The following is a 13956-nucleotide window of genomic DNA, read 5'->3' as shown; positions in this document are numbered from 1 at the left end:
ACAAGGGGATCCTGGGGTGTAGAACCAGCACAATGGTTTGTACTCAGTTTCCCACCCTGTGGCCAGGGTTAGTGTGTGAAGACAGGATACCATCAGATCTTTCTCCATTATGCCAGAAGACAGGTCCAGCACATAGACAGCCCAGGATCAGGGGAATACAAAGGTGTTTTAACTTCCTCTTTGCACCCCATTCATCCCCAAACTACACTGGGTGCTCCTTTGCCACACCCAAGGATTTAGCCCACTATATATTCACTACTTTTAATTTTCAACCTGATATTAGACCAGCAAGCATTCATTATTTCATGAGAAATCATTTTGTCATTTTAGTTTCATTATGACTAAAGAGCTGTGATTTTTTTTTTTCGGAGAGTGCTGAGCTGAAATATTGTACAGAATGTACAAATTAAGAAGTAGGCTTTTATAGATTTCCTCTCTTTAAAAAAGTAAATATAAAGGGTACAACGTCCTTTTGATTCCAGAGACCAGTTCTGAGTAATAAAAATCAGACAGCTTCCTAGCCAGCCATAGCTGATGTCATCATATATTCCCTACACAGAAACACCATAATTATAATTGTCATGCAAAAGCCAGAAGTCCGAATTAGTTGAATTTGATTTAATTCAACTATTATTTATTATTGCCTATAAGGCAAATGTGAGGTAGTACGATGAAGCTGTCAGAATATGTGTATGTCTCCATATGCGCATGGGAGACCATTTCTTTTCCAGTGAAGAAACCAGTTATATTCAGATTTTCTTTAATTCTTGATATGGGATCATACACTTGAGAGAGTTTAAAAACAAGTCAGTGTTAATCTCTTCTTATCTGTCTCTAGTTTCATTATTTCTTCAAGTACCAAAGAAGGATCTATTTATGTAAGAGTTAAATCGGTTCTGATTTAGTCACAACATTAAGATGGACTTTCACGTTACATTTCTGAACCCCGTGGAAATCATCAGTTTCCGTAATTTAAAAATAACTTTATCTGTTAATTATTCAGCCTTTTCATTGCCTCTTGAGTATGGCAAGTTATAGCGTGCTTTATTGTAACTGTTACACACATTTTGAAAAAAGGAACCACCTTTCCATACGAAAGAACTCTATGACTTTCCATAATGTGATTTGTAGCCACACAGATTACCGACTAGTAATGTCCCGGGGCACTAAAAGATAATATCCAGCACCCAGAGGAGGTATATGCTTGAAAATCCCAGGTCTACACTGTACAGAGTAACATAAATGAAAGATAAATTGGCAAAGATGTGGAGACTTTAAAAAAACAACCTCTGCCCTCCTCTTCCCCGCCATTCCAGTTTTTGGCAAAATAGAAACAAATCTACAGATCTGAATGCTATAAGATGGTGGAGGGGTAAAGAATTTTGCTTCATTTAGTAATTTTAACAGTATTGCTTTTAGCTGCTAGAGGAGTAGAAGTAGATGACTATTAGGTTTCTGACAAAGCAATTATGGCCTAGACACATATGCTGGGAGCTGACCTGACATTTGCCTCTGGATAGTTGTCATAGCAGCAGCCTGAATAGAGCAGCTTGATACAAATGCATGCTGCAGAGTGGATGTAAGTTCTGCACTAATGCAATACATCTGAATGTTAATAAAAGTGCACACATACTGCCACTTAGTTGAAGCCACTGCTATTGTGTTTCATTCCATTTGTCTAATTCCTAAATGTTCACTTTTAAATCAATTCAGGTTTGCAAGTTCATGTTAATGATCTACCTTCAGCCAATTTGTGGCACCTTCTCTCGAGGTGACTCCGTGGTAACAAGGGGGTTGATGCTTGGGGAAGACTCTTCAAGTACTGTTTTGTTAACAAAAGAGCTGTCCAGCTGCTACACACCAGGAGCAGTCAATATCGCCGTTCAGAAAGGAAGAAATTATCTGTGGACAAATTATAGATAATTGCAAAACTGTTTTGGAAGAAATTAATTTATATGGCAATGAGGGAATGGACTGTTCCAGGACCATTGTATCAGGGTTTCAGCACGGAGAAAGAATTAAGGCCTCTAATCCTTTGTATTTAAGGACTGAGAGTTAGAATCTCAGCACTGCCTTTAATGCATTGGTTCTAAATGTTGACAGGGAGCAGTTATCTCCTGGATTACAGTTCAGACAGTAGGAAAAGAGGATGGGGGATATATAATTTCGTGTGTGGTGTTTACTTTCCAGATAAATGTGCACTGCAGCTCCTGGGAGGAAGGAAGAAACAAATTGCAGGGTTCCTACGTGCCTCTTTTTATTCTGTTGTTTATATTCTTCATTTCTGTATCAAGTGCAGATTTGGGCAACATTTGCTACAGAAAAAGCAAACATGCAAAAATACCTCCTAACAAAAGGTTAGATTGTGCCTTTAAGGCAATGCTTATAGTAAAGAATGGTATGAGGCTACACTGCCCCAGTGGGAGCATGGGACATGTTCCGCCTCAGGAACTAACAATGCCTACCAGAGCTCCTCAGCATGCATGGGGAACAACAGCCCATTATAGGGTGCAGCTTTTCCCCACTCCCTCTGTGCAGGCTGGTGTGGAAGGAATAAGGCCTTGCCTCCTCCTGTCTCCCTTTGGAGCACCAAGTGCCCCTGGAAGAGCAGACCGAAAAGACACTGCAATTGTGCCTGGCCTGTGCATGACAGCATTGCAAGGAATGGAGGGAAGGCTCCTTGAGCCATCACTCCACTGTGCATCTGCTTAAGGAACTAGCAGAATCAGGCTCAAAATGTTTGCATTTGAGAATGGGAGGTTTGTTGAGTCTTTTAGACTATAAAAGAGCAATTAGAAAAATCCTTTCTATTTGAGGCAATTAAAAGCAGCCTATTAAAAACAGGAATGCTAACACAAACGTAATAGGCCAGAAGTTTCAAACTTTAGTCCGTGCGTGTCAATAGAAGCTGGAGAATACTTCGCACCTCGGAAAAAATCAGAAAACCTGAGATTAATGCAGCGAAGTACTAGTTGTCTGAATAGGGATTCAGGTATCTAATTTCAGGTATACAAATTGGACAGTTTTGACCATAGATTAATAAACCATCTCTGAGAATAATTTGGCATCCTCACATAAATAGACACACGTGTGCATGCACACAAGTTTTTGGTTTAGGCCTTTTTCCTCTCCCTCCAGATCCCCACCAAATGATTATTTCACTTCTGAGTTGAACTACAATTTCCTTTTGTGCTTCCAAATTATACGTTCTAACCACTGAGGCACAAAATGTTAAGCAGGCACAATTTAGCTGGGTATGGATTATTGTCGAGAGATCAAATTATGTGCAAGCATTGAGAAATTTAGCTTTCTACCCACAATGCAATAGCCATATTGTCAAGAGTAGGAATATAAGCAGCATTGTAATTTAAATCCTGCTGCCTTTCAAGCTAATGGCAAAACTCCTAGTGATTTCACTGGTTCAGGATTGGGTTCTTTGTTATTAATAGATGCCGTTAGAATGGAATGTTGGATATTGCAGACAAAAATATTCCTCAGTCCAAAAGGTATTAAATTTGATACATATATTTGACAGGAATAATGCACCAATCGTAAAGTAGCAAATAATTTCATGCCTTGGACACACAGTGAGGCCTAAGGGTGAACACCTAATTTTTTTATTTAAACATGGCTTTTAGTAGATTAGAAAGATTATGGATTTGTTTTTTCCATGTGGTAATTTCTCTTTAGTGTTATCTAGAAGGATCCATACGCAGCAGAATCTGAGCATGTACAGCTGAAATAGAAGCTGCTTGTTTCAGTGTAGGCACTAAAGATCCAGAGGTTTAATAAAATATTTGAAGTGGGTTAAAATTAATACCAAAACTTATCTGAACCCTTTGGAGCTGAAGGATGAGGGCTGGATGGGCAGGTGAAAGTAGCCTAGGAAATATCTATATAGCAGCCCCAGGAGTTCTTCTCTACCCCTCTTTGGAGCCAGGGTGGTGTGAATAGGCGGCAGCATTAATCTTCTCCCCTAAGCCTGTGTAAGGATCATGGATTCTTCTTTCCCCACCATACAGTTAAGAAGGAAGCATGGATCTCTGCTACCCAGAACCAAAAATGGAGATAGCAGAGATGGGCATTTTCTCCTCCTTCCCCCTCACTGCAAGCTGGAGCATGGAGACATTTCTTCCCCCATCCTTTCATGTGGATATACCAAATGAAATATGATCTATTTTTAAGCCAGTCCTATAGTCCCTTATCTTGACTGGGTTGAGACTAGCATCTAAGAGCCTATTCAACTTCTATTTTCTGCTTATGGTCACCTATAGGTATTGCAGTGGGAGTCCGGCTGCCTGTAGCACAGAGGGGAAGTTATGTTTTTGAGGGTGAAGCCTTGTCTATGCAAACTTGCACCAGTTTAGTTAAATTGATTTAGTTAAACCAGTACAAAAACCCCTGTGTGGACATGGTTTATTTCAGTTTAGCTGAAACCTGTCCCTAATCAACTGAAGTTAAACTGAAATAAACCACTCATAAACCAAAATAAGTGTCCAGATGGGGTTTAACTAGATCGCTTAAAATTCACATTTAGTTAGACGTGTGCAACACTCCATGTATCAACAAGTTGTTTATGTGCAGCAGCAGGGGGGGTATTTATATAATCCAAACATTGGCCAGACATCCCCAAACTAAGACTATTTTTCAAAGTAAAAATAATGAACCAAATGCACTGCCTCAGAACAGCACCAGCTGCTAGCTGCCAGGCATGGAGCAAGGCAGCCAAGCAGGCTGCGGCCTGCAGCCCAGGCAACATGCCAGAAGAGTCCTTCTCTAGAATAAGGAAATTTGGGGTACTGATCTTTAATGCAGTGCACAAAGCCACTGCTTGTTACTTTTGATATTTCTTATCAGCCGCCTTCTTTATTGGCTCCTTTAATTAAACAAATCAGAACCCGCACTTTCCTAAGGCCGTTAAAAGGTTGCTACTTTGTTTTTCCTGTTTATGCATTCTAGTTTGAAAACTCACTGACTCTCCGTTAGGGAATGAGAGGGTCATACCCCAAAAGCATCTCCTGTTCATCTACTGAATCTTGTTTTAAAATGTAAAAATCTTTCTTTATCAAAGGTAATGATTTTGGGGCTTGGCTCACATACTGCACAGTAGCAGGTCAAGGTGAAATTCATAATAGGAGAAATTTCCTTTTTCTTAGGGCCATATTTCCCTCTTCCAGTAAATGTGGGTTTTTTTTAAAAGTCTCCAGAATGTATGTATTTGCTTCTAAGATTTTTTTCTTTAAACTATAACAGTCAGGTTATACCGGAGGCAGTGTATGAAAGCAGACAGCACACATCAAATGCATGAAAGAAATTTTAGTTTTCACAGATTTACAGTTCAAATTTAACAAGGCAGACTTGAAATAAACTAACTACATATCAAACAGCCATAATGAAATAAAAGGTAAAACGCGTTAGTATCTACGATTCACTATGTTCATACAAATAATTTTGAAACATTAGCTATTAAAAGCTTTCCAGATGGCTTCTCACTCTGCAGAGAATTTTGTTCTGTTTAACTTTATAGCAGAATAATTTGAAATTGCTAAATGCGAACAATATATGTGCACACTATATTGTAAGTAGCAAAGCTTCCCTTAAATACTCTTTCATTTAGTCTTTATAACTTGTAAATCCATACAATAAATACGTGAGCCTGTGTTTGAAGACAGGCAGTAGGAATCAAATGTATCTCAAAAAGTGCTTGCTCACTTTTTATTTTCTTCTGGTCAGAAGAAATAGGTTTGTAAAGACAGCTATCAGTCACTTGGTACCAGAATTCACCCATTAGGGAGACAATTTACATAAACTTTTCAATACTCAAACTTTTACAAATCTTATTTTTCCTGTAAAGAAAAAACTCTAATATATATACATTTTAATTTAGAGGAAACAAATAACCAGCATCAGTCTCACTCTTCATGTCAAGGTTGTCGTCTTCTGGTTCTAAATAAAGAAGAATTTCATTCAGAATCTGATTTTAACAGTGTAATCTGCATATTCCAACATATGTAACATGAAGGTTGGAAATAGTGTCCAGTTATAAGAAAGCAGCAGGCACAATACAACAGATAAAGCTAGAGCTGATGCAACATGTAATGTTACCCCACAGTTTTTCAACAAATGTCTTTTGTTTATTTAATTCTCCAAGCCCTAGATCTAGTAGGCGTAGTGCAAGCTGTTTGGTGTCAAGAAAAAGTGCTATCAGTAGTGGGAGTTATATGGATTGCAATTCTCTCAGTGAAGAGACCTGCAGTAAGAGGTTTAACTGTGGTAACCCTGATACGATTGCAATTATAAAATCTGCAAAACTGGCACAAGCAGCGCTCCAAGAGTCCGACATATTTCCCCAAAACATCCCTAAATAATCTGATTCACACTTTTAAAATTTCTTGGTTTTGGCACTGCTACTGTCATTGTATCATTGACTTCAGTGGAGCTATGCTAATCTACAGCAGTTGAAAATCTAGCCCATCACGTTCACTGCAAAATGTAGATATATTAGATTAAAAAGAGTTTGATGGTCTAACTAGGATTGCTAGGATGAGACATCTTCATTTTAATCAAACACCAGTATTTCACTCTGTGTTCTTCAAATGTACATGTACCATGCTCAAAGAGCTAAGTGGTACATAGCAAAATTTGTGCTGAATGAGAACAGTATACTAGGAAAAGAGGGATTCCTCCTCCTTTGCATCACAGTTCATCAGTAAATACTATATCATTGTCGTCATACATCAGTATCAATGGTACATTGATTCATCCAACTCATCACCTGAAGGCAAAACTGTTCACGGGTTGAGAAAAGATGACATAGTTTCCATGGGTTTCAGTTTGACTTTGTTTTGAAGAAAGGTCAGATATTTAAAGACTCATCCATTTGCACTGTCCATAAATTGGAAAGTAGCAAAAAATGATCATCATCCTTGTTCTGCAAGCAGTTGTCCATTGCAGATGATATTGGTTTCAAAAGGCCCTCAGAGGATTCACCAAACCACACAATTCTCTCCTAAGCAAAACCCTTACTCCTTCGCTACAAACACTTCGTCTGGAGTTTGTTTATTCTCAGATTTTCATTTACTTTTATTCTAATAAGAGATGTCCTGGAAGCTGGAGTTCTTTATCCAGTGCCTCATTTTTATGATGTGTGTCATTCAATGACTATACTATTAGCCTGGTGGTCTACGGGTAACAAAATAATCCTGCTCCCATATTCCCTTGCTTCCAATCCACCTTGGGCTCTGAGCTCTGTGGCGGCAGCACAGGGGAAGGAGTATTTCACATCCCCCCACCAACTGCTCACCTCTGGCAGGCTGGTAGAGTAAGTGCACATCTCTGGAGAAAAATGCATCTAGCCTTTCTTTGCACAGGGAAGGTTGGTCACAATGTGAAGTTAAAATGGCAAAAATATATGAATATCCTGAAAGGACACTCCTACCAAACCAAGGGCTAAATCTTGGCTTTAGCGTAAGCCCTGAGCAAGGCCCCGTGCATTGTTGTGTTGCATTGGGTCTGCCCAAGAAGGTGACTGTGACTCAGAGTCACAACTTGCCTCCGTATCTCCTCACTGCTCTTAGGAGGAAGTTTCCTGCATGAGGCCTGTGCCCAGAGCAGCATGCCTTCCTGATACACCAGCTATACTAACTAATCCACTGGGGGTGGAGCCAAGGCTCCACTTGCTGCCTGCCCCGTTCTGCCCATCTACGCAGCAGGGGCATAGCAGCTATGGAAACTACTCTCCTCCCAGCACTGCAGCCCTTCAGCTGTTGCCTTAGTTTGAATGCCCGAGTTTCTTCACAATGAATATTGAAGCAATGATCATAATAGGTACATTACTAAAGGGCTGTGCCCATTTTAATCATTCCACAAAAACTCTCTGAGGCTTTAGCCTGAATCCAAAGTCCTCTGAGTCAGTGGTTCATTCCAAATATGCATACCAGATGGAATTCTACCTTCTACTTGACTGAAGATATTCTTAATCAGAAAATAGCAATCTTTGGACACAGCATTTAAAATTTCATCAGGGAGGCATTGTTTTTCATTCTTCTCAATGTGCCATGCTGGAACACCTGCTGGAAACCATTTGCAATTGCTGCCAAAGACATCAGCGCTGAAACTGTTAATTAGTTAAGTTATCCACTTTGTCCACATGTTCAAAACTTTAAAGCAAGCACAGACCTCAGCCATGTCCCTGCATATAGTCTCCCTAAACAATTTGGCAAGGCGGTCATCTCAGCTCAATACTAAAGTAGCAGGGGCTGCAGCATTAAGTGGATTAACTTGCAAAGCACCTGCCCCATTGTACCTGGCCCAAGCATCTGTCATTAGTCTCTCCCTTTGTGAGCACTAAATTCAGCCACACATTTTAAATTGAAAGACTTTTGCATCTCTTTGTCCATTTGGTGGAAAAAGATCAAGCCATGGGCAAAGCAAATATACTAGCCCGCTTTCTAGACCCTCACTAAAGAATGGCAGACTTCTCCCAGACAGTATAGATACTGATAAAGATTTGTCATTTTTTATTTGACGAGGTAGAGGCCCTGCTCTTTAAAACAAGAAAATCTCTCCTTCTCCAGTAACTTGGTCCCGGAGTTGTCCACACACTGACCTCTGGGGTTGATTTCTGAAACTGAAACGTCAAAAGAGGAGAGTGTATGTTGTTCTCCAGCTATCAGAGTGGATAATGAACTTTGCTAAAGCTGATGTTGGCATGAAAGATGATCCCTTTGCTGTGCTGTTGCTCAACCAAAAGCATTTCATCAACACTTGCTGTTATGATCATTTTGATTTGATAACCAGCACCTCTTCTGAAAAGGTTTTCCATTCGGCAGGTGAAGTAGCAGTGACTAAAGAACAAGACTGAAACACTGACGTGGAAACATTTACATTTTATTTAATGTTAACTTAAACATTTCACTGTACAGATGTGTTTCTATCAGAAATGCAGAAGCATGAGGTCCATTTCCCCCTCTCCTCCACATGGCACATTTTTATTTTGATCTTCTTTTCCATTGCAATCCTGGGCTTTCATGTCTTGTCAAATGCTAGCATCTATAGCCTTTGATGATGGATGGTGATGTTGGCAGTTCATTTTAGTATTTATAGCCTTAATGCAGAAGGAATCTACTGCTCTTCTAAACGGAAACTGTGGTGCACGCCATTCTGATCTTTGTTCTCTAGGTTGTATCATGAAGACTCTTCATGTAAAATTATGTTTGTTATTTTGAGATACACATCAAATACTGTGGTATTTGCAAAGGTATCTGTATTTCTTTGTATAATGTAATGACCAGGCCAGAAAAGTTAAAGCTAAGTATATGTGCTGCCCTTATAGTCATGGTCAAGTTTAAAGGTTCAAAGAAGAACAGGAGTCCTTGTGGCACCTAAGGGTATGTCTACACCCAGCCGCTAGTTCGGCGGCTGGGAATCGAAGTTCTGGGTTCGACTTATCGCGTCTTGACTGGACGCGATAAGTCGAACCAGGAAGTGATGGCCGTCGACTGCGGTACTCCAGCTAGACGAGAGGAGTACCGCGGCGTCGACGGGGGAGCCTGCCTGCCGCGTGTGGACCGAGGTAAGTTCGAACTAAGGTACTTCGACTTCAGCTACGATATTCACGTAGCTGAAGTTGCGTACCTGAGGGTATGTCTTCACTACCCGCCGATCCGGCGGGTAGCAATCGGTCTATCGGGGATCGACTTACCGCGTCTCGTGAGGACGCGGTAAAATCGATCCCTGATCGCTCTGCCGTCGACTCCGGAAATCCACCTCGGCAAGAGGCGGCAGCGGAGTCGGCGGCAGCGCGGCAGCGGTCGACTTTCCCCCGTCCTCACCGCCAGGTAAGCCGACCTAAAATACGCAACTTCAGCTACGGTATTCACGTAGCTGAAGTTGCATATCTTAGGTCGGAACCCCGCTGTAGTGTAGACCTAGCCTTAGTTCGAATTGGGGGGTAAGTGTAGACCAAGCCTTAGAGACTAACAAATTTATTTGAGCATAAGCTTTCATGGGCTACAGCCCACTTCATCACATGTGTAGCCCACGAAACCTTGTGCTCAAATAAATTTGTTAGTCTCTAAGGTGCCACAAGTACTCCTATTCTTTTTGCGGATACAGAGTAACACGGCTGCTACTCTGAAACCTTTAAAGGTTCAGTTTGGTTCAGACAGGAACCTGAAAGTTTGAATGGTTTGAATGAGTGGACTATCCAAATCTTTTTGGTCTGCAAAATGGGGCTGTAAATCTCAAAGGAATAAGTCTTTATAATGAGATTTCTATTAGGCCCCACTTATGTTCAAGCTGAATATACTACACTTGCAGATTTTGTTCTGATACTTTGGTGCTTCCACTCCTGACAGAGGCATGTGAAAGCGAGAAAAACAATGGGGATAAAGTAATCAAAACATTTTCAAACAACAAAAATGTTTGGTTTGAGTTTTGAGAAACAGTCAAGTTCATTGTTGTATCCTTAACTCATCAATTGGGGGAGGCGGAACGACACACATGGAGTCCTTCTGTTGGCCTGTGGTAAGACAGTTCTCAGCCCTAGCATCTCGCTCTTTGGCAGGAACTATTGTCCACTGGGTTTGTAGCACAGTCACCTTTTAAGGAAAGGAATCTTTGCATCTCTGAACAATGGTCACTCTCTTCCAAGTAAGGATCAGCCCTCATCACCAGACCTGTCTAGAGAATGTTAGATGTCTCCTGGGGCTTTCAATGGAGTGAAAATTGTTAAGTGTCCTCGTGACCTAGCCAAAGATGGGGAGAACCACTTGGCATAGAAATCTTTCTTGGCTGGTTATCAGAGAATGAGGGCTGCTTCTTCTTCGAGTAGTTTCCCTATGGGTGCTCCCTTCTTGATGTGCATGCTCCCCACATGTTCTGGATTAGAGACGTTTGTTAGCAGTGTCCATTCAGCCCAAGATTGTGCCATTGGCATCTTTGTGCCCTGCACCGAGGCTATATCAAGTTGCACAGGCAAACCACTCCCTCAATTCCTTCTCAAGTGCCTTGGCCCGAGACACACCTAGCGTGTCTGCTTCTTGCTTACCGCGGTCGTTTTGGAGCTTCTTGTTAGCTAGCTAGTCTAGTATTTGTTTTTTTAAAAATGCTTTTCTAGTTATAGAGACTCCCACCAGGGAAATTCTCCCTGTGAGGAGGGCTGGCGCTTCCACTAGGCGACCCTAGGCGGTCAGCTAGGGCGGCAGGATTTGGGGGGCGGCATTTTGCCGCCTTCGGTGGAAATTCGGCGGCGGGGGATCCTTCCGCTCTGGGTCTTCGGCGGAAATTCGGCAGTGGGTCCTTCACTCGCTCCGGGACCCACCGCCGAAGTGCCCCGAAGACGCGGAGCGGAAGGACCCCCGCTGCCGAATGCTCAGAGGAGGAGCACTGCCGCCCAGGGCGGCAAAAACCCTGGTGCCGCTCCTGCTGCCTCTCATGTAAAGAAGCCATTCCAGTCAGTGATGAATATTCAAAGTGTGTTCGCTGACTGAGCTAATCACATGTGCTGCAGAAGTGCAACTTCGGCCTAGCTCTGAAATCTAGGGCTTAGAAGAACCAGGAAGTCAAACTTCGATTCCTCATGATGGAGTATTCCATCCGCCCCACTTCGGAACCAGGTCAGGACCCCCCTGGACATCAGTTTCCAGGAGCCTTCAGTGCACCTTGGTGCAACATTCTCAGAGACGAAATAATCAGAGAACTCCTCCAAAGCCTCTCAGAAGAGAAGATCTATTTCCCCTCCCAGTGATTTCCCCCTCAAAAAGACTTCAGTCTCCAGCCAGATCTACGGCCTCTGGCAGGTCTTCCTTGAGGCTCAGTACCATAGACGGGAAAGGTTCCTTCGGTACAAGGGACATGGGAAAATGCCATGGCTCTAAGACTAAACAGGGCTCTGGGAAGACCCTGGTACCATTGGCTGAGGACTGTACCAAATATAAAGGATTGATACCTCTTGAACTCCACTGTCTGTGCCCTTAACAAGTGTCATGGTACCATGTAAGCCTTTAACTTCATTGGCTCCAGCCTCAAAGCACTCTAAGGTTCTGGTACCATTGAATAAGGATAAACACTCAGTACCGCAACTTTCTTGGTAACACAGGACTTCCAATACCAGAGGGAATTGGCGGTGATCGCTGAACCAGTGTCTTCATTGTCAGCAGGTACCATGCATCTCTCGGTACCAAGAACCTCTTGGTCTCTGGAACCCTTCACCTCCCTGGCGTTGTCTCCCCCTTATTCTCTGGGAGTTCCTCCATTAGAAGAAGAAGAGGCTGATAGTGATGATGACTTTCCTTCTGCTTCTTCCATTTCAGTGCAGGGTTCTCCAGTACACCCTTACACTAACCCCCCCGTCCCAAAGGAGCAGGGAAGATGCTCCAGGACCTCAGTATTCCTTGAGGAAGCAACCCTGGATGCCACCTCCTCCCCTGTATGGGCCTCAATGGTCATACTGGGCAGGCTATTGTTGGCAGTTCTCTAGGGCCCCAATCCTATCCCATCAGGATGATAGGGAGACCTAAGTTTCCCCTTCCCATCAGTAGGAGGAAACATCTGAGGAGCAGGAGTCCATGGGAGACAAAGAAGCCATGGCTCAGACCACCCTCTCATCCTCTTTGCTGGATGACGTCCTGATGCCTTCCCCCAATCTATAACTGATTTTTGCCAGTTCTGGGAACTTGTTAAACAGATGGCAGACTCTCTGCAGACATCCCTCAAGGAGTTCAGGGAACCCCAACATAAGCTACTGGATGTTTTACACTCTCTGACGTCACCTAGAGTTGCCTCCCCATTAATGAGGCTCTACTGGAACCCACTAGAACCATCTGGCAAACCCCAGCTACAGTGATACCCACTCATAAGAGGGTGACATAAAACATCATGTCCCCTCCAAGGACTCTGCATTCCTCTTCTCCCACCCACTTCCCAATTCTCTGGGTGTTGATGTGGTGAATGAACGGGGCAAACAAAACCATTATAAATCCACCCCATAAGACAGAGACCAAAAGCGCCTGGACCTCCTGGGAAGGAAGGCCTACTCATCGGCTACGCTGCAATTTCATATTGCAAATTACCAAGCATTGATGGCCAAGTACAACTTTATCAACTATGTGAAATTTGGGTCGTTTATTGAGCACCTTCCCACAGATGACAGGGAACAATTCCAGGCCACTATTGTTGAGGGACAGTTGCTGGCAAGAACATCTTTGCAGGCAGTGCTCCATGCTGCAGACACCACAGCCCTTGCCATCTCTATGATGGTGGTGATGTGTAGGGCATCCTGGCTGCAGTTGTCTGGCTTCCCCAGGAAGTTCATAAACGGTTGAGGCTCTCTCATTTGATGGACGGAAGTTGTTTGCAAAGAACATTGATGAGTCTTTAAAGATTCCAGGGCTACATTTCGCTCATTAGGCACCTATACTTCTGCAAACAAATGGAAGTTCAGCAGATCACAAACAGCTCAGAGATCCCACCCTGTACAATTCTCTGGATTCCAGAGAAAGAGACCCTCTAACCCATCTGATGTGGCTCAGCCCCCAGGCATCGTCATCAAAATGCCAGTTTTGACAGGATAGTCTAGGGTTTGAATTCCCACCACTCATTAGCCTGCCAGTGTTTTTCCCACCTTCCCCCATTTGGAAACTGACTCTCCTGCTTCCAGCTTGCATGGGAGTGTATCACCTCAAACAAATGGGTGTTGGAAGTAATATCATCAGGCGACACCATCCATTTACCTCCCTCCCTCCTCCTCATTCCCTTTCCCCATTCCTCTTTAGGGACCCCTCTCATGAGCCACTGCTAAAGCAGGAAGTAAACACCCTTCTTCATTTAGGAGCAATAGAACTGGTACCTGCTCTATATAGGGGGAAATGTTTCTATTCAAACTATTTCCTCATACCAAAGAACGGAGGGTGGAGACAAATTCTAGATCTGAGACTCCTAAACAGATTTGTGAGA

The 13956-nt window shown here is 42.8% G+C and overlaps 1 protein-coding gene across 3 annotated transcripts in view; it reads left to right on the top strand.

The window, feature by feature from the left end:
* The window catches only part of NOL4 (nucleolar protein 4), a 244731-nt gene that overhangs the window by 209545 nt on the left and 21230 nt on the right, over positions 1 to 13956 (top strand). The gene's annotated exons all lie outside the window — the stretch shown is intronic.

The sequence above is a fragment of the Terrapene carolina genome, unplaced genomic scaffold (genome assembly GCF_002925995.2).
Source record: "Terrapene carolina triunguis isolate 2854851 unplaced genomic scaffold, T_m_triunguis-2.0 Scaffold58, whole genome shotgun sequence".
NCBI classification, from domain to species: Eukaryota; Metazoa; Chordata; order Testudines; family Emydidae; genus Terrapene; species Terrapene triunguis.
The sequence above is the reverse complement of the archived record's forward strand: the minus strand, read 5'-3'. Positions and strand labels throughout refer to the sequence as shown.